The sequence below is a fragment of the Phoenix dactylifera genome, chromosome 4, assembly GCF_051530095.1.
Source record: "Phoenix dactylifera cultivar Ajwa chromosome 4, Ajwa_hap1_PhDact_Kaust_v1.1, whole genome shotgun sequence".
In the NCBI taxonomy this organism is placed as follows: domain Eukaryota; kingdom Viridiplantae; phylum Streptophyta; class Magnoliopsida; order Arecales; family Arecaceae; genus Phoenix; species Phoenix dactylifera.
Genome location: NC_143193.1, coordinates 37,870,660 through 37,889,994, shown reverse-complemented (window position 1 = coordinate 37,889,994; position 19,335 = coordinate 37,870,660). Strand labels below are relative to the sequence as shown.

The window sequence follows — 19,335 nt, the reverse complement described above, 5'->3', positions numbered from 1 at the left end:
GGCCCCGGCAGCGTGAATGTCTCGGGCCGTCGAGGTCTGCTGCTTTGTCATAAAAGGGAGTTTCGAAGGGCATGTCATGGGTGCGATCATACCAGCACTAATGCACCGGATCCCATCAGAACTCCGTAGTTAAGCGTGCTTGGGCGAGAGTAGTACTAGGATGGGTGACCCCCTGGGAAGTCCTCGTGTTGCACCCTTTTTATTTTTTGCCCGCTTTTTTATTTTTTGATAATATTTATTTTTAATTTTTCGGCTTTTGGCTTTTCCTCTTCGGATAATTTTTTTTTCCGAAAATAAACTGAGTCCGGAGACTGGCGGTGCCATGCCGCATAGCGGAACAGCGCGTTGAATCCTACGCCAGAACGGCCCCGGCAGCGCGAATGTCTCGGGCCGTCGCGGTCTGCTGCTTTGTCATAAAAGGGAGTTTCGAAGGGCATGTCATGGGTGTGATCATACCAGCACTAATGCACCGGATCCCATCATAACTCCGCAGTTAAGCGTGCTTGGGCGAGAGAAGTACTAGGATGGGTGACCCCCTGGGAAGTCCTCGTGTTGCACCCTTTTTATTTTTTGCCCGCTTTTTTATTTTTTGATAATATTTATTTTTAATTTTTTGGCTTTTGGCTTTTCCTCTTCGGATAATTTTTTTCCCCCGACAATAAACTGGGTCCGGAGACTGGCGGTGCCATGCCGCATAGCGGGACCAGCGCGTTGAATCCTACGCCAGAACGGCCCCGGCAGCGCGAATGTCTCGGGCCGTCGAGGTCTGCTGCTTTGTCATAAAAGGGAGTTTCGATGGGCATGTCATGGGTGCGATCATACCAGCACTAATGCACCGGATCCCATCAGAACTCCGCAGTTAAGCGTGCTTGGGCGAGAGTAGTACTAGGATGGGTGACCCCCTGGGAAGTCCTCGTGTTGCACCCCTTTTATGTTTTGCCCGCATTTTTCTTTTTTGATAACATTTATTTTTAATTTTTTGGCTTTTGGCTTTTCCTCTTCGGATAATTTTTTTCCCTAGAAAATAAACTGAGTCCGGAGACTCGCGGTGCCATGCCGCATAGCGGAACAGCGCATTGAATCCTACGCCAGAACGGCCCCGGCAGCGCGAATGTCTCGGGCCGTCGAGGTCTGCTGCTTTGTCATAAAAGGGTGTTTCGATGGGCATGTCATGGGTGCGATCATACCAGCCCTAATGCACCGGATCCCATCAGAACTCCGCAGTTAAGCGTGCTTGGGCGAGAGTAGTACTAGGATGGGTGACCCCCTGGGAAGTCCTCGTCTTGCACCCCTTTTTATTTTTTGCCCACTTTTTTATTTTTTGATAATATTTATTTTTAATTTTTCGGCTTTTGGCTTTTCCTCTTCGGATATTTTTTTTCCCCCGAAAATAAACTGAGTCCGGAGACTCGCGGTGCCATGCCGCATAGCGGAACAGCGCATTGAATCCTACGCCAGAACGGCCCCGGCAGCGCGAATGTCTCGGGCCGTCGAGGTCTGCTGCTTTGTCATAAAAGGGTGTTTCGATGGGCATGTCATGGGTGCGATCATACCAGCACTAATGCACCGGATCCCATCAGAACTCCGCAGTTAAGCGTGCTTGGGCGAGAGTAGTACTAGGATGGGTGACCCCCTGGGAAGTCCTCGTGTTGCACCCTTTTTATTTTTTTCTCCACTTTTTTATTTTTTGATAATATTTATTTTTAATTTTTCGGCTTTTGGCTTTTCCTCTTCGGATAATTTTTTTCCCCCGAAAATAAACTGAGTCCGGAGACTGGCGGTGCTATGCCGCATAGCGGGACCAGCGCGTTGAATCCTATGCCAGAACGGCCCCGGCGGCGCGAATGTCTCGGGCCGTCGAGGTCTGCTGCTTTGTCATAAAAGGGAGTTTCGATGGGCATGTCATGGGTGCGATCATACCAGCACTAATGCACCGGATCCCATCAGAACTCCGTAGTTAAGCGTGCTTGGGCGAGAGTAGTACTAGGATGGGTGACCCCCTGGGAAGTCCTCGTGTTGCACCCCTTTTATTTTTTGCCCGCTTTTTTATTTTTTGATAATATTTATTTTTAATTTGTCGGCTTTTGGCTTTTCCTCTTCGGATAATTTTTTTCCCCCGAAAATAAACTGAGTCCGGAGACTCGCGGTGCCATGCCGCATAGCGGAACAGCGCGTTGAATCCTACGCCAGAACGGCCCCGGCAGCGCGAATGCCTCGGGCCGTCGAGGTCTGCTGCTTCGTCATAAATGGGAGTTTCGAAGGGCATGTCATGGGTGCGATCATACCAGCACTAATGCACCGGATCCGATCAGAACTCCGCAGTTAAGCGTGCTTGGGCGAGAGTAGTACTAGGATGGGTGACCCCCTGGGAAGTCCTCGTGTTGCACCCTTTTTATTTTTTGCCCGCTTTTTTATTTTTTGATAATATTTATTTTTAATTTTTCGGCTTTTGGCTTTTCCTCTTCGGATAATTTTTTTTCCCGAAAATAAACTGAGTCCGGAGACTGGCGGTGCCATGCCGCATAGCGGAACAGCGCGTTGAATCCTACGCCAGAACGGCCCCGGCAGCGCGAATGTCTCGGGCCGTCGCGGTCTGCTGCTTTGTCATTAAAGGGAGTTTCGAAGGGCATGTCATGGGTACGATCATACCAGCACTAATGCACCGGATCCCATCATAACTCCGCAGTTAAGCGTGCTTGGGCGAGAGAAGTACTAGGATGGGTGACCCCCTGGGAAGTCCTCGTGTTGCACCCTTTTTATTTTTTGCCCGCTTTTTTATTTTTTAATAATATTTATTTTTAATTTTTTGGCTTTTGGCTTTTCCTCTTCGGATAATTTTTTCCCCCCGAAAATAAACTGAGTCCGGAGACTGGCGGTGCCATGCCGCATAGCGGAACAGCGCATTGAATCCTACGCCAGAACGGCCCCGGCAGCGCGAATGTCCCGGGCCGTCGAGGTCTGCTGCTTTGTCATAAAAGGGTGTTTCGATGGGCATGTCATGGGTGCGATCATACCAGCCCTAATGCACCGGATCCCATCAGAACTCCGCAGTTAAGCGTGCTTGGGCGAGAGTAGTACTAGGATGGGTGACCCCCTGGGATGTCCTCGTCCTGCACCCCTTTTTATTTTTTGCCCACTTTTTTATTTTTTGATAATATTTATTTTTATTTTTTCGGCTTTTGGCTTTTCCTCTTCGGATAATTTTTTTCCCCCGAAAATAAACTGAGTCCGGAGACTCGCGGTGCCATGCCGCATAGCGGAACAGCGCATTGAATCCTACGCCAGAACGGCCCCGGCAGCGCGAATGTCTCGGGCCGTCGAGGTCTGCTGCTTTGTCATAAAAGGGTGTTTCGATGGGCATGTCATGGGTGCAATCATACCAGCACTAATGCACCGGATCCCATCAGAACTCCGCAGTTAAGCGTGCTTGGGCGAGAGTAGTACTAGGATGGGTGACCCCCTGGGAAGTCCTCGTGTTGCACCCTTTTTATTTTTTTCTCCACTTTTTTATTTTTTGATAATATTTATTTTTAATTTTTCGGCTTTTGGCTTTTCCTCTTCGGATAATTTTTTTCCCCCGAAAATAAACTGAGTCCGGAGACTGGCGGTGCTATGCCGCATAGCGGGACCAGCGCGTTGAATCCTACGCCAGAACGGCCCCGGCGGCGCGAATGTCTCGGGCCGTCGAGGTCTGCTGCTTTGTCATAAAAGGGAGTTTCGATGGGCATGTCATGGGTGCGATCATACCAGCACTAATGCACCGGATCCCATCAGAACTCCGCAGTTAAGCGTGCTTGGGCGAGAGTAGTACTAGGATGGGTGACCCCCTGGGAAGTCCTCGTGTTGCACCCCTTTTATTTTTTGCCCGCTTTTTTATTTTTTGATAATATTTATTTTTAATTTGTCGGCTTTTGGCTTTTCCTCTTCGGATAATTTTTTTCCCCCGAAAATAAACTGAGTCCGGAGACTCGCGGTGCCATGCCGCATAGCGGAACAGCGCGTTGAATCCTACGCCAGAACGGCCCCGGCAGCGCGAATGCCTCGGGCCGTCGAGGTCTGCTGCTTCGTCATAAAAGGGAGTTTCGAAGGGCATGTCATGGGTGCGATCATACCAGCACTAATGCACCGGATCCGATCAGAACTCCGCAGTTAAGCGTGCTTGGGCGAGAGTAGTACTAGGATGGGTGACCCCCTGGGAAGTCCTCGTGTTGCACCCTTTTTATTTTTTGCCCGCTTTTTTATTTTTTGATAATATTTATTTTTAATTTTTCGGCTTTTGGCTTTTCCTCTTCGGATAATTTTTTTTCCCGAAAATAAACTGAGTCCGGAGACTGGCGGTGCCATGCCGCATAGCGGAACAGCGCGTTGAATCCTACGCCAGAACGGCCCCGGCAGCGCGAATGTCTCGGGCCGTCGCGGTCTGCTGCTTTGTCATTAATGGGAGTTTCGAAGGGCATGTCATGGGTGCGATCATACCAGCACTAATGCACCGGATCCCATCATAACTCCGCAGTTAAGCGTGCTTGGGCGAGAGAAGTACTAGGATGGGTGACCCCCTGGGAAGTCCTCGTGTTGCACCCTTTTTATTTTTTGCCCGCTTTTTTATTTTTTAATAATATTTATTTTTAATTTTTTGGCTTTTGGCTTTTCCTCTTCGGATAATTTTTTCCCCCCGAAAATAAACTGAGTCCGGAGACTGGCGGTGCCATGCCGCATAGCGGAACAGCGCGTTGAATCATACGCCAGAACGGCCCCGGCAGCGCGAATGTCTCGGGCCGTCGAGGTCTGCTGCTTTGTCTTAAAAGGGAGTTTCGAAGGGCATGTCTTGGGTGCGATCATACCAGCACTAATGCACCGGATCCCATGAGAACTCCGCAGTTAAGCGTGCTTGGGCGAGAGTAGTACTAGGATGGGTGACCCCCTGGGAAGTCCTCGTGTTGCACCCTTTTTATTTTTTGCCCGCTTTTTTATTTTTTGATAATATTTATTTTTAATTTTTCGGCTTTTGGCTTTTCGTCTTCGGATAATTTTTTTTCCCCGACAATAAACTGAGTCCGGAGACTGGCGGTGCCATGCCGCATAGCGGGACCAGCGCGTTGAATCCTACGCCAGAACGGCCCCGGCAGCGTGAATGTCTCGGGCCGTCGAGGTCTGCTGCTTTGTCATAAAAGGGAGTTTCGAAGGGCATGTCATGGGCGCGATCATACCAGCACTAATGCACCGGATCCCATCAGAACTCCGCAGTTAAGCGTGCTTGGGCGAGAGTAGTACTAGGATGGGTGACCCCCTGGGAAGTCCTCGTGTTGCACCCTTTTTATTTTTTGCCCGCTTTTTTATTTTTTGATAATATTTATTTTTAATTTTTCGGCTTTTGGCTTTTCCTCTTCGGATAATTTTTTTTTCCCGAAAATAAACTGAGTCCGGAGACGGGCGGTGCCATGCCGCATAGCGGAACAGCGCGTTGAATCCTACGCCAGAACGGCCCCGGCAGCGCGAATGCCTCGGGCCGTCGAGGTCTGCTGCTTCGTCATAAAAGGGAGTTTCGAAGGGCATGTCATGGGTGCGATCATACCAGCACTAATGCACCGGATCCGATCAGAACTCCGCAGTTAAGCGTGCTTGGGCGAGAGTAGTACTAGGATGGGTGACCCCCTGGGAAGTCCTCGTGTTGCACCCTTTTTATTTTTTGCCCGCTTTTTTATTTTTTGATAATATTTATTTTTAATTTTTCGGCTTTTGGCTTTTCCTCTTCGGATAATTTTTTTTCCCGAAAATAAACTGAGTCCGGAGACTGGCGGTGCCATGCCGCATAGCGGAACAGCGCGTTGAATCCTACGCCAGAACGGCCCCGGCAGCGCGAATGTCTCGGGCCGTCGCGGTCTGCTGCTTTGTCATTAAAGGGAGTTTCGAAGGGCATGTCATGAGTGCGATCATACCAGCACTAATGCACCGGATCCCATCATAACTCCGCAGTTAAGCGTGCTTGGGCGAGGGAAGTACTAGGATGGGTGACCCCCTGGGAAGTCCTCGTGTTGCACCCTTTTTATTTTTTGCCCGCTTTTTTATTTTTTAATAATATTTATTTTTAATTTTTTGGCTTTTGGCTTTTCCTCTTCGGATAATTTTTTCCCCCCGAAAATAAACTGAGTCCGGAGACTGGCGGTGCCATGCCGCATAGCGGAACAGCGCGTTGAATCATACGCCAGAACGGCCCCGGCAGCGCGAATGTCTCGGGCCGTCGAGGTCTGCTGCTTTGTCTTAAAAGGGAGTTTCGAAGGGCATGTCTTGGGTGCGATCATACCAGCACTAATGCACCGGATCCCATGAGAACTCCGCAGTTAAGCGTGCTTGGGCGAGAGTAGTACTAGGATGGGTGACCCCCTGGGAAGTCCTCGTGTTGCACCCTTTTTATTTTTTGCCCGCTTTTTTATTTTTTGATAATATTTATTTTTAATTTTTCGGCTTTTGGCTTTTCGTCTTCGGATAATTTTTTTTCCCCGACAATAAACTGAGTCCGGAGACTGGCGGTGCCATGCCGCATAGCGGGACCAGCGCGTTGAATCCTACGCCAGAACGGCCCCGGCAGCGTGAATGTCTCGGGCCGTCGAGGTCTGCTGCTTTGTCATAAAAGGGAGTTTCGAAGGGCATGTCATGGGTGCGATCATACCAGCACTAATGCACCGGATCCCATCAGAACTCCGTAGTTAAGCGTGCTTGGGCGAGAGTAGTACTAGGATGGGTGACCCCCTGGGAAGTCCTCGTGTTGCACCCTTTTTATTTTTTGCCGCTTTTTTATTTTTTGATAATATTTATTTTTAATTTTTCGGCTTTTGGCTTTTTCTCTTCGGATAATTTTTTTTTCCGAAAATAAACAGAGTCCGGAGACTGGCGGTGCCATGCCGCATAGCGGAACAGCGCGTTGAATCCTACGCCAGAACGGCCCCGGCAGCGCGAATGTCTCGGGCCGTCGCGGTCTGCTGCTTTGTCATAAAAGGGAGTTTCGAAGGGCATGTCATGGGTGTGATCATACCAGCACTAATGCACCGGATCCCATCATAACTCCGCAGTTAAGCGTGCTTGGGCGAGAGAAGTACTAGGATGGGTGACCCCCTGGGAAGTCCTCGTGTTGCACCCTTTTTATTTTTTGCCCGCTTTTTTATTTTTTGATAATATTTATTTTTAATTTTTTGGCTTTTGGCTTTTCCTCTTCGGATAATTTTTTTCCCCCGACAATAAACTGGGTCCGGAGACTGGCGGTGCCATGCCGCATAGCGGGACCAGCGCGTTGAATACTACGCCAGAACGGCCCCGGCAGCGCGAATGTCTCGGGCCGTCGAGGTCTGCTGCTTTGTCATAAAAGGGAGTTTCGAAGGGCATATCATGGGTGCGATCATACCAGCACTAATGCACCGGATCCCATCAGAACTCCGCAGTTAAGCGTGCTTGGGCGAGAGTAGTACTAGGATGGGTGACCCCCTGGGAAGTCCTCGTGTTGCACCCCTTTTATTTTTTGCCCGCATTTTTCTTTTTTGATAACATTTATTTTTAATTTTTTGGCTTTTGGCTTTTCCTCTTCGGATAATTTTTTTCCCTCGAAAATAAACTGAGTCCGGAGACTCGCGGTGCCATGCCGCATAGCGGAACAGCGCATTGAATCCTACGCCAGAACGGCCCCGGCAGCGCGAATGTCTCGGGCCGTCGAGGTCTGCTGCTTTGTCATAAAAGGGTGTTTCGATGGGCATGTCATGGGTGCGATCATACCAGCCCTAATGCACCGGATCCCATCAGAACTCCGCAGTTAAGCGTGCTTGGGCGAGAGTAGTACTAGGATGGGTGACCCCCTGGGAAGTCCTCGTCTTGCACCCCTTTTTATTTTTTGCCCACTTTTTTATTTTTTGATAATATTTATTTTTAATTTTTCGGCTTTTGGCTTTTCCTCTTCGGATAATTTTTTTCCCCCGAAAATAAACTGAGTCCGGAGACTCGCGGTGCCATGCCGCATAGCGGAACAGCGCATTGAATCCTACGCCAGAACGGCCCCGGCAGCGCGAATGTCTCGGGCCGTCGAGGTCTGCAGCTTTGTCACAAAAGGGTGTTTCGATGGGCATGTCATGGGTGCGATCATACCAGCACTAATGCACCGGATCCCATCAGAACTCCGCAGTTAAGCGTGCTTGGGCGAGAGTAGTACTAGGATGGGTGACCCCCTGGGAAGTCCTCGTGTTGCACCCTTTTTATTTTTTTCTCCACTTTTTTATTTTTTGATAATATTTATTTTTAATTTTTCGGCTTTTGGCTTTTCCTCTTCGGATAATTTTTTTCCCCCGAAAATAAACTGAGTCCGGAGACTGGCGGTGCTATGCCGCATAGCGGGACCAGCGCGTTGAATCCTACGCCAGAACGGCCCCGGCGGCGCGAATGTCTCGGGCCGTCGAGGTCTGCTGCTTTGTCATAAAAGGGAGTTTCGATGGGCATGTCATGGGTGCGATCATACCAGCACTAATGCACCGGATCCCATCAGAACTCCGCAGTTAAGCGTGCTTGGGCGAGAGTAGTACTAGGATGGGTGACCCCCTGGGAAGTCCTCGTGTTGCACCCCTTTTATTTTTTGCCCGCTTTTTTATTTTTTGATAACATTTATTTTTTATTTTTCGGCTTTTGGCTTTTCCTCTTCGGATAATTTTTTTCCTCCGAAAATAAACTGAGTCCGGAGACTGGCGGTGCCATGCCGCATAGCGGAACAGCGTGTTGAATCCTACGCCAGAACGGCCCCGGCAGCGCGAATGTCTCGGGCCGTCGAGGTCTGCTACTTTGTCATAAAAGGGAGTTTCGAAGGGCATGTCTTGGGTGCGATCATACCAGCACTAATGCACCGGATCCTATCAGAACTCCGCAGTTAAGCGTGCTTGGGCGAGAGTAGTACTAGGATGGGTGACCCCCTGGGAAGTCCTCGTCTTGCACCCCTTTTTATTTTTTGCCCACTTTTTTATTTTTTGATAATATTTATTTTTAATTTTTCGGCTTTTGGCTTTTCCTCTTCGGATAATTTTTTTCCCCCGAAAATAAACTGAGTCCGGAGACTCGCGGTGCCATGCCGCATAGCGGAACAGCGCATTGAATCCTACGCCAGAACGGCCCCGGCAGCGCGAATGTCTCGGGCCGTCGAGGTCTGCAGCTTTGTCACAAAAGGGTGTTTCGATGGGCATGTCATGGGTGCGATCATACCAGCACTAATGCACCGGATCCCATCAGAACTCCGCAGTTAAGCGTGCTTGGGCGAGAGTAGTACTAGGATGGGTGACCCCCTGGGAAGTCCTCGTGTTGCACCCTTTTTATTTTTTTCTCCACTTTTTTATTTTTTGATAATATTTATTTTTAATTTTTCGGCTTTTGGCTTTTCCTCTTCGGATAATTTTTTTCCCCCGAAAATAAACTGAGTCCGGAGACTGGCGGTGCTATGCCGCATAGCGGGACCAGCGCGTTGAATCCTACGCCAGAACGGCCCCGGCGGCGCGAATGTCTCGGGCCGTCGAGGTCTGCTGCTTTGTCATAAAAGGGAGTTTCGATGGGCATGTCATGGGTGCGATCATACCAGCACTAATGCACCGGATCCCATCAGAACTCCGCAGTTAAGCGTGCTTGGGCGAGAGTAGTACTAGGATGGGTGACCCCCTGGGAAGTCCTCGTGTTGCACCCCTTTTATTTTTTGCCCGCTTTTTTATTTTTTGATAACATTTATTTTTTATTTTTCGGCTTTTGGCTTTTCCTCTTCGGATAATTTTTTTCCTCCGAAAATAAACTGAGTCCGGAGACTGGCGGTGCCATGCCGCATAGCGGAACAGCGTGTTGAATCCTACGCCAGAACGGCCCCGGCAGCGCGAATGTCTCGGGCCGTCGAGGTCTGCTACTTTGTCATAAAAGGGAGTTTCGAAGGGCATGTCTTGGGTGCGATCATACCAGCACTAATGCACCGGATCCTATCAGAACTCCGCAGTTAAGCGTGCTTGGGCGAGAGTAGTACTAGGATGGGTGACCCCCTGGGAAGTCCTCATGTTGCACCCTTTTTATTTTTTGCCCGCTTTTTTATTTTTTGATAATATTTATTTTTAATTTTTTGGCTTTTGGCTTTTCCTCTTCGGATAATTTTTTTCCCCCGACAATAAACTGGGTCCGGAGACTGGCGGTGCCATGCCGCATAGCGGGACCAGCGCGTTGAATCCTACGCCAGAACGGCCCCGGCAGCGCGAATGTCTCGGGCCGTCGAGGTCTGCTGCTTTGTCATAAAAGGGAGTTTCGAAGGGCATATCATGGGTGCGATCATACCAGCACTAATGCACCGGATCCCATCAGAACTCCGCAGTTAAGCGTGCTTGGGCGAGAGTAGTACTAGGATGGGTGACCCCCTGGGAAGTCCTCGTGTTGCACCCCTTTTATTTTTTGCCCGCTTTTTTCTTTTTTGATAACATTTATTTTTAATTTTTTGGCTTTTGGCTTTTCCTCTTCGGATAATTTTTTTCCCTCGAAAATAAACTGAGTCCGGAGACTCGCGATGCCATGCCGCATAGCGGAACAGCGCATTGAATCCTACGCCAGAACGGCCCCGGCAGCGCGAATGTCTCGGGCCGTCGAGGTCTGCTGCTTTGTCATAAAAGGGTGTTTCGATGGGCATGTCATGGGTGCGATCATACCAGCACTAATGCACCGGATCCCATCAGAACTCCGCAGTTAAGCGAGCTTGGGCGAGAGTAGTACTAGGATGGGTGACCCCCTGGGAAGTCCTCGTGTTGCACCCCTTTTATTTTTTGCCCGCTTTTTTCTTTTTTGATAACATTTATTTTTAATTTTTTGGCTTTTGGCTTTTCCTCTTGGGATAATTTTTTTCCCTCGAAAATAAACTGAGTCCGGAGACTCGCGGTGCCATGCCGCATAGCGGAACAGCGCGTTGAATCCTACGCTAGAACGGCCCCGGCAGCGCGAATGCCTCGGGCCGTCGCGGTCTGCTGCTTTGTCATAAAAGGGAGTTTCGAAGGGCATGTCATGGGTGCGATCATACCAGCACTAATGCACCGGATCCCATCATAACTCCGCAGTTAAGCGTGCTTGGGCGAGAGAAGTACTAGGATGGGTGACCCCCTGGAAAGTCCTCGAGTTGCACCCTTTTTATTTTTTGCCCGCTTTTTTATTTTTTGGTAATATTTATTTTTAATTTTTTGGCTTTTGGCTTTTCCTCTTCGGATAATTTTTTCCCCCAGAAAATAAACTGAGTCCGGAGACTGGCGGTGCCATGCCGCATAGCGGAACAGCGCGTTGAATCATACGCCAGAACGGCCCCGGCAGCGCGAATGTCTCGGGCCGTCGAGGTCTGCTGCTTTGTCTTAAAAGGGAGTTTCGAAGGGCATGTCTTGGGTGCGATCATACCAGCACTAATGCACCGGATCCCATCAGAACTCCGCAGTTAAGCGTGCTTGGGTGAGAGTAGTACTAGGATGGGTGACCCCCTGGGAAGTCCTCGTGTTGCACCCTTTTTATTTTTTGCCCGCTTTTTTATTTTTTGATAATATTTATTTTTAATTTTTCGGCTTTTGGCTTTTCCTCTTCGGATAATTTTTTTTCCCCGACAATAAACTGAGTCCGGAGACTGGCGGTGCCATGCCGCATAGCGGGACCAGCGCGTTGAATCCTACGCCAGAACGGCCCCGGCAGCGTGAATGTCTCGGGCCGTCGAGGTCTGCTGCTTTGTCATAAAAGGGAGTTTCGAAGGGCATGTCATGGGTGCGATCATACCAGCACTAATGCACCGGATCCCATCAGAACTCCGTAGTTAAGCGTGCTTGGGCGAGAGTAGTACTAGGATGGGTGACCCCCTGGGAAGTCCTCGTGTTGCACCCTTTTTATTTTTTGCCCGCTTTTTTATTTTTTGATAATATTTATTTTTAATTTTTCGGCTTTTGGCTTTTCCTCTTCGGATAATTTTTTTTTCCGAAAATAAACTGAGTCCGGAGACTGGCGGTGCCATGCCGCATAGCGGAACAGCGCGTTGAATCCTACGCCAGAACGGCCCCGGCAGCGCGAATGTCTCGGGCCGTCGCGGTCTGCTGCTTTGTCATAAAAGGGAGTTTCGAAGGGCATGTCATGGGTGTGATCATACCAGCACTAATGCACCGGATCCCATCATAACTCCGCAGTTAAGCGTGCTTGGGCGAGAGAAGTACTAGGATGGGTGACCCCCTGGGAAGTCCTCGTGTTGCACCCTTTTTATTTTTTGCCCGCTTTTTTATTTTTTGATAATATTTATTTTTAATTTTTTGGCTTTTGGCTTTTCCTCTTCGGATAATTTTTTTCCCCCGACAATAAACTGGGTCCGGAGACTGGCGGTGCCATGCCGCATAGCGGGACCAGCGCGTTGAATCCTACGCCAGAACGGCCCCGGCAGCGCGAATGTCTCGGGCCGCCGAGGTCTGCTGCTTTGTCATAAAAGGGAGTTTCGAAGGGCATATCATGGGTGCGATCATACCAGCACTAATGCACCGAATCCCATCAGAACTCCGCAGTTAAGCGTGCTTGGGCGAGAGTAGTACTAGAATGGGTGACCCCCTGGGAAGTCCTCGTGTTGCACCCCTTTTATTTTTTGCCCGCATTTTTCTTTTTTGATAACATTTATTTTTAATTTTTTGGCTTTTGGCTTTTCCTCTTCGGATAATTTTTTTCCCTCGAAAATAAACTGAGTCCGGAGACTCGCGGTGCCATGCCGCATAGCGGAACAGCGCATTGAATCCTACGCCAGAACGGCCCCGGCAGCGCGAATGTCTCGGGCCGTCGAGGTCTGCTGCTTTGTCATAAAAGGGTGTTTCGATGGGCATGTCATGGGTGCGATCATACCAGCCCTAATGCACCGGATCCCATCAGAACTCTGCAGTTAAGCGTGCTTGGGCGAGAGTAGTACTAGGATGGGTGACCCCCTGGGAAGTCCTCGTCTTGCACCCCTTTTTATTTTTTGTCCACTTTTTTATTTTTTGATAATATTTATTTTTAGTTTTTCGGCTTTTGGCTTTTCCTCTTCGGATAATTTTTTTCCCCCGAAAATAAACTGAGTCCGGAGACTCGCGGTGCCATGCCGCATAGCGGAACAGCGCATTGAATCCTACGCCAGAACGGCCCCGGCAGCGCGAATGTCTCGGGCCGTCGAGGTCTGCTGCTTTGTCATAAAAGGGTGTTTCGATGGGCATGTCATGGGTGCGATCATACCAGCACTAATGCACCGGATCCCATCAGAACTCCGCAGTTAAGCGTGCTTGGGCGAGAGTAGTACTAGGATGGGTGACCCCCTGGGAAGTCCTCGTGTTGCACCCTTTTTATATTTTTCTCCACTTTTTTATTTTTTGATAATATTTATTTTTAATTTTTCGGCTTTTGGCTTTTTCTCTTCGGATAATTTTTTTCCCCCGAAAATAAACTGAGTCCGGAGACTGGCGGTGCTATGCCGCATAGCGGGACCAGCGCGTTGAATCCTACGCCAGAACGGCCCCGGCGGCGCGAATGTCTCGGGCCGTCGAGGTCTGCTGCTTTGTCATAAAAGGGAGTTTCGATGGGCATGTCATGGGTGCGATCATACCAGCACTAATGCACCGGATCCCATCAGAACTCCGCAGTTAAGCGTGCTTGGGCGAGAGTAGTACTAGGATGGGTGACCCCCTGGGAAGTCCTCGTGTTGCACCCCTTTTATTTTTTGCCCGCTTTTTTATTTTTTGATAATATTTATTTTTAATTTGTCGGCTTTTGGCTTTTCCTCTTCGGATAATTTTTTTCCCCCGAAAATAAACTGAGTCCGGAGACTCGCGGTGCCATGCCGCATAGCGGAACAGCGCGTTGAATCCTACGCCAGAACGGCCCCGGCAGCGCGAATGCCTCGGGCCGTCGAGGTCTGCTGCTTCGTCATAAAAGGGAGTTTCGAAGGGCATGTCATGGGTGCGATCATACCAGCACTAATGCACCGGATCCGATCAGAACTCCGCAGTTAAGCGTGCTTGGGCGAGAGTAGTACTAGGATGGGTGACCCCCTGGGAAGTCCTCGTGTTGCACCCTTTTTATTTTTTGCCCGCTTTTTTATTTTTTGATAATATTTATTTTTAATTTTTCGGCTTTTGGCTTTTCCTCTTCGGATAATTTTTTTTCCCGAAAATAAACTGAGTCCGGAGACTGGCGGTGCCATGCCGCATAGCGGAACAGCGCGTTGAATCCTACGCCAGAACGGCCCCGGCAGCGCGAATGTCTCGGGCCGTCGCGGTCTGCTGCTTTGTCATTAAAGGGAGTTTCGAAGGGCATGTCATGGGTGTGATCATACCAGCACTAATGCACCGGATCCCATCATAACTCCGCAGTTAAGCGTGCTTGGGCGAGAGAAGTACTAGGATGGGTGACCCCCTGGGAAGTCCTCGTGTTGCACCCTTTTTATTTTTTGCCCGCTTTTTTATTTTTTGATAATATTTATTTTTAATTTTTTGGCTTTTGGCTTTTGCTCTTCGGATAATTTTTTCCCCCCGAAAATAAACTGAGTCCGGAGACTGGCGGTGCCATGCCGCATAGCGGAACAGCGCGTTGAATCATACGTCAGAACGGCCCCGGCAGCGCGAATGTCTCGGGCCGTCGAGGTCTGCTGCTTTGTCTTAAAAGGGAGTTTCGAAGGGCATGTCTTGGGTGCGATCATACCAGCACTAATGCACCGGATCCCATGAGAACTCCGCAGTTAAGCGTGCTTGGGCGAGAGTAGTACTAGGATGGGTGACCCCCTGGGAAGTCCTCGTGTTGCACCCTTTTTATTTTTTGCCCGCTTTTTTATTTTTTGATAATATTTATTTTTAATTTTTCGGCTTTTGGCTTTTCGTCTTCGGATAATTTTTTTTCCCCGACAATAAACTGAGTCCGGAGACTGGCGGTGCCCTGCCGCATAGCGGGACCAGCGCGTTGAATCCTACGCCTGAACGGCCCCGGCAGCGTGAATGTCTCGGGCCGTCGAGGTCTGCTGCTTTGTCATAAAAGGGAGTTTCGAAGGGCATGTCATGGGTGCGATCGTACCAGCACTAATGCACCGGATCCCATCAGAACTCCGCAGTTAAGCGTGCTTGGGCGAGAGTAGTACTAGGATGGGTGACCCCCTGGGAAGTCCTCGTGTTGCACCCTTTTTATTTTTTGCCCGCTTTTTTATTTTTTGATAATATTCATTTTTAATTTTTCGGCTTTTGGCTTTTCCTCTTCGGATAATTTTTTTTTCCCGAAAATAAACTGAGTCCGGAGACGGGCGGTGCCATGCCGCATAGCGGAACAGCGCGTTGAATCCTACGCCAGAACGGCCCCGGCAGCGCGAATGTCTCGGGCCGTCGCGGTCTGCTGCTTTGTCATAAAAGGGAGTTTCGAAGGGCATGTCATGGGTGCGATCATACCAGCACTAATGCACCGGATCCCATCATAACTCCGCAGTTAGGCGTGCTTGGGCGAGAGAAGTACTAGGATGGGTGACCCCCTGGGAAGTCCTCGTGTTGCACCCTTTTTATTTTTTGCCCGCTTTTTTATTTTTTGATAATATTTATTTTTAATTTTTTGGCTTTTGGCTTTTCCTCTTCGGATAATTTTTTCCCCCCGAAAATAAACTGAGTCCGGAGACTGGCGGTGCCATGCCGCATAGCGGAACAGCGCGTTGAATCCTACGCCAGAACGGCCCCGGCAGCTCGAATGTCTCGGGCCGTCGAGGTCTGCTGCTTTGTCATAAAAGGGAGTTTCGAAGGGCATGTCATGGGTGCGATCATACCAGCACTAATGCACCGGATCCCATCAGAACTCCGCAGTTAAGCGTGCTTGGGCGAGAGTAGTACTAGGATGGGTGACCCCCTGGGAAGTCCTCGTGTTGCACCCCTTTTATTTTTTGCCTGCTTTTTTATTTTTTGATAACATTTATTTTTTATTTTTCGGCTTTTGGCTTTTCCTCTTCGGATAATTTTTTTCCCCCGAAAATAAACCGAGTCCGGAGACTGGCGGTGCCATGCCGCATAGCGGAACAGCGTGTTGAATCCTACGCCAGAACGGCCCCGGCAGCGCGAATGTCTCGGGCCGTCGAGGTCTGCTACTTTGTCATAAAAGGGAGTTTCGAAGGGCATGTCTTGGGTGCGATCATACCAGCACTAATGCACCGGATCCTATCAGAACTCCGCAGTTAAGCGTGCTTGGGCGAGAGTAGTACTAGGATGGGTGACCCCCTGGGAAGTCCTCATGTTGCACCCTTTTTATTTTTTGCCCGCTTTTTTATTTTTTGATAATATTTATTTTTAATTTTTTGGCTTTTGGCTTTTCCTCTTCGGATAATTTTTTTCCCCCGACAATAAACTGGGTCCGGAGACTGGCGGTGCCATGCCGCATAGCGGGACCAGCGCGTTGAATCCTACGCCAGAACGGCCCCGGCAGCGCGAATGTCTCGGGCCGTCGAGGTCTGCTGCTTTGTCATAAAAGGGAGTTTCGAAGGGCATATCATGGGTGCGATCATACCAGCACTAATGCACCGGATCCCATCAGAACTCCGCAGTTAAGCGTGCTTGGGCGAGAGTAGTACTAGGATGGGTGACCCCCTGGGAAGTCCTCGTGTTGCACCCCTTTTATTTTTTGCCCGCTTTTTTCTTTTTTGATAACATTTATTTTTCATTTTTTGGCTTTTGGCTTTTCCTCTTCGGATAATTTTTTTCCCTCGAAAATAAACTGAGTCCGGAGACTCGCGATGCCATGCCGCATAGCGGAACAGCGCATTGAATCCTACGCCAGAACGGCCCCGGCAGCGCGAATGTCTCGGGCCGTCGAGGTCTGCTGCTTTGTCATAAAAGGGTGTTTCGATGGGCATGTCATGGGTGCGATCATACCAGCACTAATGCACCGGATCCCATCAGAACACCGCAGTTAAGCGTGCTTGGGCGAGAGTAGTACTAGGATGGGTGACCCCCTGGGAAGTCCTCGTGTTGCACCCCTTTTATTTTTTGCCCGCTTTTTTATTTTTTGATAATATTTATTTTTAATTTTTTGGCTTTTGGCTTTTCCTCTTCAGATAATTTTTTTCCCCCGACAATAAACTGGGTCCGGAGACTGGCGGTGCCATGCCGCATAGCGGGACCAGCGCGTTGAATCCTACGCCAGAACGGCCCCGGCAGCGCGAATGTCTCGGGCCGTCGAGGTCTGCTGCTTTGTCATAAAAGGGAGTTTCGAAGGGCATATCATGGGTGCGATCATACCAGCACTAATGCACCGGATCCCATCAGAACTCCGCAGTTAAGCGTGCTTGGGCGAGAGTAGTACTAGGATGGGTGACCCCCTGGGAAGTCCTCGTGTTGCACCCTTTTTATTTTTTGCCCGCTTTTTTATTTTTTGATAATATTTATTTTTAATTTTTCGGCTTTTGGCTTTTCGTCTTCGGATAATTTTTTTTCCCCGACAATAAACTGAGTCCGGAGACTGGCGGTGCCATGCCGCATAGCGGGACCAGCGCGTTGAATCCTACGCCAGAACGGCCCCGGCAGCGTGAATGTCTCGGGCCGTCGAGGTCTGCTGCTTTGTCATAAAAGGGAGTTTCGAAGGGCATGTCATGGGTGCGATCGTACCAGCACTAATGCACCGGATCCCATCAGAACTCCGCAGTTAAGCGTGCTTGGGCGAGAGTAGTACTAGGATGGGTGACCCCCTGGGAAGTCCTCGTGTTGCACCCTTTTTATTTTTTGCCCGCTTTTTTATTTTTTGATAATATTCATTTTTAATTTTTCGGCTTTTGGCTTTTCCTCTTCGGATAATTTTTTTTTCCCGAAAATAAACTGAGTCCGGAGACGGGCGGTGCCATGCCGCATAGCGGAACAGCGCGTTGAATCCTACGCCAGAACGGCCCCGGCAGCGCGAATGTCTCGGGCCGTCGCGGTCTGCTGCTTTGTCATAAAAGGGAGTTTCGAAGGGCATGTCATGGGTGCGATCATACCAGCACTAATGCACCGGATCCCATCATAACTCCGCAGTTAGGCGTGCTTGGGCGAGAGAAGTACTAGGATGGGTGACCCCCTGGGAAGTCCTCGTGTTGCACCCTTTTTATTTTTTGCCCGCTTTTTTATTTTTTGATAATATTTATTTTTAATTTTTTGGCTTTTGGCTTTTCCTCTTCGGATAATTTTTTCCCCCCGAAAATAAACTGAGTCCGGAGACTGGCGGTGCCATGCCGCATAGCGGAACAGCGCGTTGAATCCTACGCCAGAACGGCCCCGGCAGCTCGAATGTCTCGGGCCGTCGAGGTCTGCTGCTTTGTCATAAAAGGGAGTTTCGAAGGGCATGTCATGGGTGCGATCATACCAGCACTAATGCACCGGATCCCATCAGAACTCCGCAGTTAAGCGTGCTTGGGCGAGAGTAGTACTAGGATGGGTGACCCCCTGGGAAGTCCTCGTGTTGCACCCCTTTTATTTTTTGCCTGCTTTTTTATTTTTTGATAACATTTATTTTTTATTTTTCGGCTTTTGGCTTTTCCTCTTCGGATAATTTTTTTCCCCCGAAAATAAACCGAGTCCGGAGACTGGCGGTGCCATGCCGCATAGCGGAACAGCGTGTTGAATCCTACGCCAGAACGGCCCCGGCAGCGCGAATGTCTCGGGCCGTCGAGGTCTGCTACTTTGTCATAAAAGGGAGTTTCGAAGGGCATGTCTTGGGTGCGATCATACCAGCACTAATGCACCGGATCCTATCAGAACTCCGCAGTTAAGCGTGCTTGGGCGAGAGTAGTACTAGGATGGGTGACCCCCTGGGAAGTCCTCATGTTGCACCCTTTTTATTTTTTGCCCGCTTTTTTATTTTTTGATAATATTTATTTTTAATTTTTTGGCTTTTGGCTTTTCCTCTTCGGATAATTTTTTTCCCCCGACAATAAACTGGGTCCGGAGACTGGCGGTGCCATGCCGCATAGCGGGACCAGCGCGTTGAATCCTACGCCAGAACGGCCCCGGCAGCGCGAATGTCTCGGGCCGTCGAGGTCTGCTGCTTTGTCATAAAAGGGAGTTTCGAAGGGCATATCATGGGTGCGATCATACCAGCACTAATGCACCGGATCCCATCAGAACTCCGCAGTTAAGCGTGCTTGGGCGAGAGTAGTACTAGGATGGGTGACCCCCTGGGAAGTCCTCGTGTTGCACCCTTTTTATTTTTTGCCCGCTTTTTTCTTTTTTGATAACATTTATTTTTCATTTTTTGGCTTTTGGCTTTTCCTCTTCGGATAATTTTTTTCCCTCGAAAATAAACTGAGTCCGGAGACTCGCGATGCCATGCCGCATAGCG

The 19,335-nt window shown here is 49.5% G+C and overlaps 48 non-coding genes and 5 pseudogenes across 48 annotated transcripts; all 53 read left to right on the top strand.

Annotated features, from left to right (window-relative positions):
* The first annotated feature begins 78 nt into the window (after positions 1 to 78).
* On the top strand, positions 79 to 197 carry LOC149764362 (5S ribosomal RNA). Its single transcript, XR_016412657.1, has one exon. It is a non-coding gene; the product is annotated as a 5S ribosomal RNA (ribosomal RNA).
* A 245-nt stretch (positions 198 to 442) lies between these two features.
* Positions 443 to 561, top strand: LOC149764361 (5S ribosomal RNA). Its single transcript, XR_016407650.1, has one exon. It is a non-coding gene; the product is annotated as a 5S ribosomal RNA (ribosomal RNA).
* A 247-nt stretch (positions 562 to 808) lies between these two features.
* LOC149764360 (5S ribosomal RNA) lies at positions 809 to 927 on the top strand. The gene has a single exon (XR_016411191.1). It is a non-coding gene; the product is annotated as a 5S ribosomal RNA (ribosomal RNA).
* A 246-nt stretch (positions 928 to 1,173) lies between these two features.
* LOC149764359 (5S ribosomal RNA) lies at positions 1,174 to 1,292 on the top strand. Its single transcript, XR_016405598.1, has one exon. It is a non-coding gene; the product is annotated as a 5S ribosomal RNA (ribosomal RNA).
* Positions 1,293 to 1,539: 247 nt separating this feature from the next.
* On the top strand, positions 1,540 to 1,658 carry LOC149764358 (5S ribosomal RNA). Its single transcript, XR_016412337.1, has one exon. It is a non-coding gene; the product is annotated as a 5S ribosomal RNA (ribosomal RNA).
* Positions 1,659 to 1,906: 248 nt separating this feature from the next.
* Positions 1,907 to 2,025, top strand: LOC149764357 (5S ribosomal RNA). The gene has a single exon (XR_016412517.1). It is a non-coding gene; the product is annotated as a 5S ribosomal RNA (ribosomal RNA).
* Positions 2,026 to 2,271: 246 nt separating this feature from the next.
* On the top strand, positions 2,272 to 2,390 carry LOC149764356 (5S ribosomal RNA). Its single transcript, XR_016404279.1, has one exon. It is a non-coding gene; the product is annotated as a 5S ribosomal RNA (ribosomal RNA).
* A 245-nt stretch (positions 2,391 to 2,635) lies between these two features.
* Positions 2,636 to 2,754, top strand: LOC149764355 (5S ribosomal RNA; annotated as a pseudogene).
* Positions 2,755 to 3,000: 246 nt separating this feature from the next.
* On the top strand, positions 3,001 to 3,119 carry LOC149764354 (5S ribosomal RNA; annotated as a pseudogene).
* Positions 3,120 to 3,366: 247 nt separating this feature from the next.
* LOC149764353 (5S ribosomal RNA) lies at positions 3,367 to 3,485 on the top strand. Its single transcript, XR_016412887.1, has one exon. It is a non-coding gene; the product is annotated as a 5S ribosomal RNA (ribosomal RNA).
* Positions 3,486 to 3,733: 248 nt separating this feature from the next.
* LOC149764352 (5S ribosomal RNA) lies at positions 3,734 to 3,852 on the top strand. Its single transcript, XR_016411190.1, has one exon. It is a non-coding gene; the product is annotated as a 5S ribosomal RNA (ribosomal RNA).
* A 246-nt stretch (positions 3,853 to 4,098) lies between these two features.
* Positions 4,099 to 4,217, top strand: LOC149764351 (5S ribosomal RNA). The gene has a single exon (XR_016404278.1). It is a non-coding gene; the product is annotated as a 5S ribosomal RNA (ribosomal RNA).
* A 245-nt stretch (positions 4,218 to 4,462) lies between these two features.
* LOC149764350 (5S ribosomal RNA) lies at positions 4,463 to 4,581 on the top strand. The gene has a single exon (XR_016406661.1). It is a non-coding gene; the product is annotated as a 5S ribosomal RNA (ribosomal RNA).
* A 246-nt stretch (positions 4,582 to 4,827) lies between these two features.
* On the top strand, positions 4,828 to 4,946 carry LOC149764349 (5S ribosomal RNA). The gene has a single exon (XR_016401401.1). It is a non-coding gene; the product is annotated as a 5S ribosomal RNA (ribosomal RNA).
* A 247-nt stretch (positions 4,947 to 5,193) lies between these two features.
* LOC149764348 (5S ribosomal RNA) lies at positions 5,194 to 5,312 on the top strand. The gene has a single exon (XR_016403040.1). It is a non-coding gene; the product is annotated as a 5S ribosomal RNA (ribosomal RNA).
* Positions 5,313 to 5,558: 246 nt separating this feature from the next.
* Positions 5,559 to 5,677, top strand: LOC149764347 (5S ribosomal RNA). Its single transcript, XR_016404277.1, has one exon. It is a non-coding gene; the product is annotated as a 5S ribosomal RNA (ribosomal RNA).
* Positions 5,678 to 5,922: 245 nt separating this feature from the next.
* Positions 5,923 to 6,041, top strand: LOC149764346 (5S ribosomal RNA). The gene has a single exon (XR_016407586.1). It is a non-coding gene; the product is annotated as a 5S ribosomal RNA (ribosomal RNA).
* Positions 6,042 to 6,287: 246 nt separating this feature from the next.
* LOC149764345 (5S ribosomal RNA) lies at positions 6,288 to 6,406 on the top strand. Its single transcript, XR_016401399.1, has one exon. It is a non-coding gene; the product is annotated as a 5S ribosomal RNA (ribosomal RNA).
* A 247-nt stretch (positions 6,407 to 6,653) lies between these two features.
* On the top strand, positions 6,654 to 6,772 carry LOC149764344 (5S ribosomal RNA). The gene has a single exon (XR_016412656.1). It is a non-coding gene; the product is annotated as a 5S ribosomal RNA (ribosomal RNA).
* A 244-nt stretch (positions 6,773 to 7,016) lies between these two features.
* On the top strand, positions 7,017 to 7,135 carry LOC149764343 (5S ribosomal RNA). The gene has a single exon (XR_016407648.1). It is a non-coding gene; the product is annotated as a 5S ribosomal RNA (ribosomal RNA).
* A 247-nt stretch (positions 7,136 to 7,382) lies between these two features.
* On the top strand, positions 7,383 to 7,501 carry LOC149764342 (5S ribosomal RNA). Its single transcript, XR_016411189.1, has one exon. It is a non-coding gene; the product is annotated as a 5S ribosomal RNA (ribosomal RNA).
* A 246-nt stretch (positions 7,502 to 7,747) lies between these two features.
* LOC149764341 (5S ribosomal RNA) lies at positions 7,748 to 7,866 on the top strand. Its single transcript, XR_016405597.1, has one exon. It is a non-coding gene; the product is annotated as a 5S ribosomal RNA (ribosomal RNA).
* Positions 7,867 to 8,113: 247 nt separating this feature from the next.
* On the top strand, positions 8,114 to 8,232 carry LOC149764340 (5S ribosomal RNA). Its single transcript, XR_016412336.1, has one exon. It is a non-coding gene; the product is annotated as a 5S ribosomal RNA (ribosomal RNA).
* A 248-nt stretch (positions 8,233 to 8,480) lies between these two features.
* Positions 8,481 to 8,599, top strand: LOC149764339 (5S ribosomal RNA). The gene has a single exon (XR_016411188.1). It is a non-coding gene; the product is annotated as a 5S ribosomal RNA (ribosomal RNA).
* A 246-nt stretch (positions 8,600 to 8,845) lies between these two features.
* LOC149764338 (5S ribosomal RNA) lies at positions 8,846 to 8,964 on the top strand. The gene has a single exon (XR_016405535.1). It is a non-coding gene; the product is annotated as a 5S ribosomal RNA (ribosomal RNA).
* A 247-nt stretch (positions 8,965 to 9,211) lies between these two features.
* On the top strand, positions 9,212 to 9,330 carry LOC149764337 (5S ribosomal RNA). Its single transcript, XR_016412335.1, has one exon. It is a non-coding gene; the product is annotated as a 5S ribosomal RNA (ribosomal RNA).
* A 248-nt stretch (positions 9,331 to 9,578) lies between these two features.
* LOC149764336 (5S ribosomal RNA) lies at positions 9,579 to 9,697 on the top strand. Its single transcript, XR_016411187.1, has one exon. It is a non-coding gene; the product is annotated as a 5S ribosomal RNA (ribosomal RNA).
* Positions 9,698 to 9,943: 246 nt separating this feature from the next.
* On the top strand, positions 9,944 to 10,062 carry LOC149764335 (5S ribosomal RNA). Its single transcript, XR_016407509.1, has one exon. It is a non-coding gene; the product is annotated as a 5S ribosomal RNA (ribosomal RNA).
* A 247-nt stretch (positions 10,063 to 10,309) lies between these two features.
* Positions 10,310 to 10,428, top strand: LOC149764334 (5S ribosomal RNA). The gene has a single exon (XR_016411186.1). It is a non-coding gene; the product is annotated as a 5S ribosomal RNA (ribosomal RNA).
* A 246-nt stretch (positions 10,429 to 10,674) lies between these two features.
* On the top strand, positions 10,675 to 10,793 carry LOC149764333 (5S ribosomal RNA). The gene has a single exon (XR_016402713.1). It is a non-coding gene; the product is annotated as a 5S ribosomal RNA (ribosomal RNA).
* Positions 10,794 to 11,039: 246 nt separating this feature from the next.
* On the top strand, positions 11,040 to 11,158 carry LOC149764332 (5S ribosomal RNA; annotated as a pseudogene).
* A 246-nt stretch (positions 11,159 to 11,404) lies between these two features.
* LOC149764331 (5S ribosomal RNA) lies at positions 11,405 to 11,523 on the top strand. The gene has a single exon (XR_016402356.1). It is a non-coding gene; the product is annotated as a 5S ribosomal RNA (ribosomal RNA).
* A 247-nt stretch (positions 11,524 to 11,770) lies between these two features.
* LOC149764330 (5S ribosomal RNA) lies at positions 11,771 to 11,889 on the top strand. Its single transcript, XR_016412655.1, has one exon. It is a non-coding gene; the product is annotated as a 5S ribosomal RNA (ribosomal RNA).
* Positions 11,890 to 12,134: 245 nt separating this feature from the next.
* LOC149764329 (5S ribosomal RNA) lies at positions 12,135 to 12,253 on the top strand. Its single transcript, XR_016407647.1, has one exon. It is a non-coding gene; the product is annotated as a 5S ribosomal RNA (ribosomal RNA).
* A 247-nt stretch (positions 12,254 to 12,500) lies between these two features.
* On the top strand, positions 12,501 to 12,619 carry LOC149764328 (5S ribosomal RNA). The gene has a single exon (XR_016405412.1). It is a non-coding gene; the product is annotated as a 5S ribosomal RNA (ribosomal RNA).
* A 246-nt stretch (positions 12,620 to 12,865) lies between these two features.
* On the top strand, positions 12,866 to 12,984 carry LOC149764327 (5S ribosomal RNA). Its single transcript, XR_016407720.1, has one exon. It is a non-coding gene; the product is annotated as a 5S ribosomal RNA (ribosomal RNA).
* Positions 12,985 to 13,231: 247 nt separating this feature from the next.
* On the top strand, positions 13,232 to 13,350 carry LOC149764326 (5S ribosomal RNA). Its single transcript, XR_016412334.1, has one exon. It is a non-coding gene; the product is annotated as a 5S ribosomal RNA (ribosomal RNA).
* A 248-nt stretch (positions 13,351 to 13,598) lies between these two features.
* Positions 13,599 to 13,717, top strand: LOC149764325 (5S ribosomal RNA). Its single transcript, XR_016411185.1, has one exon. It is a non-coding gene; the product is annotated as a 5S ribosomal RNA (ribosomal RNA).
* A 246-nt stretch (positions 13,718 to 13,963) lies between these two features.
* On the top strand, positions 13,964 to 14,082 carry LOC149764324 (5S ribosomal RNA). The gene has a single exon (XR_016404276.1). It is a non-coding gene; the product is annotated as a 5S ribosomal RNA (ribosomal RNA).
* Positions 14,083 to 14,327: 245 nt separating this feature from the next.
* On the top strand, positions 14,328 to 14,446 carry LOC149764323 (5S ribosomal RNA). Its single transcript, XR_016407646.1, has one exon. It is a non-coding gene; the product is annotated as a 5S ribosomal RNA (ribosomal RNA).
* Positions 14,447 to 14,692: 246 nt separating this feature from the next.
* LOC149764322 (5S ribosomal RNA) lies at positions 14,693 to 14,811 on the top strand. Its single transcript, XR_016401398.1, has one exon. It is a non-coding gene; the product is annotated as a 5S ribosomal RNA (ribosomal RNA).
* Positions 14,812 to 15,058: 247 nt separating this feature from the next.
* On the top strand, positions 15,059 to 15,177 carry LOC149764321 (5S ribosomal RNA). The gene has a single exon (XR_016402799.1). It is a non-coding gene; the product is annotated as a 5S ribosomal RNA (ribosomal RNA).
* Positions 15,178 to 15,423: 246 nt separating this feature from the next.
* Positions 15,424 to 15,542, top strand: LOC149764320 (5S ribosomal RNA; annotated as a pseudogene).
* Positions 15,543 to 15,788: 246 nt separating this feature from the next.
* Positions 15,789 to 15,907, top strand: LOC149764319 (5S ribosomal RNA). The gene has a single exon (XR_016411184.1). It is a non-coding gene; the product is annotated as a 5S ribosomal RNA (ribosomal RNA).
* Positions 15,908 to 16,153: 246 nt separating this feature from the next.
* On the top strand, positions 16,154 to 16,272 carry LOC149764318 (5S ribosomal RNA). The gene has a single exon (XR_016407508.1). It is a non-coding gene; the product is annotated as a 5S ribosomal RNA (ribosomal RNA).
* Positions 16,273 to 16,519: 247 nt separating this feature from the next.
* On the top strand, positions 16,520 to 16,638 carry LOC149764317 (5S ribosomal RNA). The gene has a single exon (XR_016411183.1). It is a non-coding gene; the product is annotated as a 5S ribosomal RNA (ribosomal RNA).
* Positions 16,639 to 16,884: 246 nt separating this feature from the next.
* On the top strand, positions 16,885 to 17,003 carry LOC149764316 (5S ribosomal RNA). The gene has a single exon (XR_016404371.1). It is a non-coding gene; the product is annotated as a 5S ribosomal RNA (ribosomal RNA).
* Positions 17,004 to 17,250: 247 nt separating this feature from the next.
* LOC149764315 (5S ribosomal RNA) lies at positions 17,251 to 17,369 on the top strand. The gene has a single exon (XR_016412333.1). It is a non-coding gene; the product is annotated as a 5S ribosomal RNA (ribosomal RNA).
* A 247-nt stretch (positions 17,370 to 17,616) lies between these two features.
* Positions 17,617 to 17,735, top strand: LOC149764314 (5S ribosomal RNA). The gene has a single exon (XR_016402798.1). It is a non-coding gene; the product is annotated as a 5S ribosomal RNA (ribosomal RNA).
* A 246-nt stretch (positions 17,736 to 17,981) lies between these two features.
* On the top strand, positions 17,982 to 18,100 carry LOC149764313 (5S ribosomal RNA; annotated as a pseudogene).
* A 246-nt stretch (positions 18,101 to 18,346) lies between these two features.
* On the top strand, positions 18,347 to 18,465 carry LOC149764312 (5S ribosomal RNA). Its single transcript, XR_016411181.1, has one exon. It is a non-coding gene; the product is annotated as a 5S ribosomal RNA (ribosomal RNA).
* Positions 18,466 to 18,711: 246 nt separating this feature from the next.
* Positions 18,712 to 18,830, top strand: LOC149764311 (5S ribosomal RNA). The gene has a single exon (XR_016407507.1). It is a non-coding gene; the product is annotated as a 5S ribosomal RNA (ribosomal RNA).
* A 247-nt stretch (positions 18,831 to 19,077) lies between these two features.
* Positions 19,078 to 19,196, top strand: LOC149764310 (5S ribosomal RNA). The gene has a single exon (XR_016412332.1). It is a non-coding gene; the product is annotated as a 5S ribosomal RNA (ribosomal RNA).
* The last annotated feature ends 139 nt before the right edge of the window (positions 19,197 to 19,335 follow it).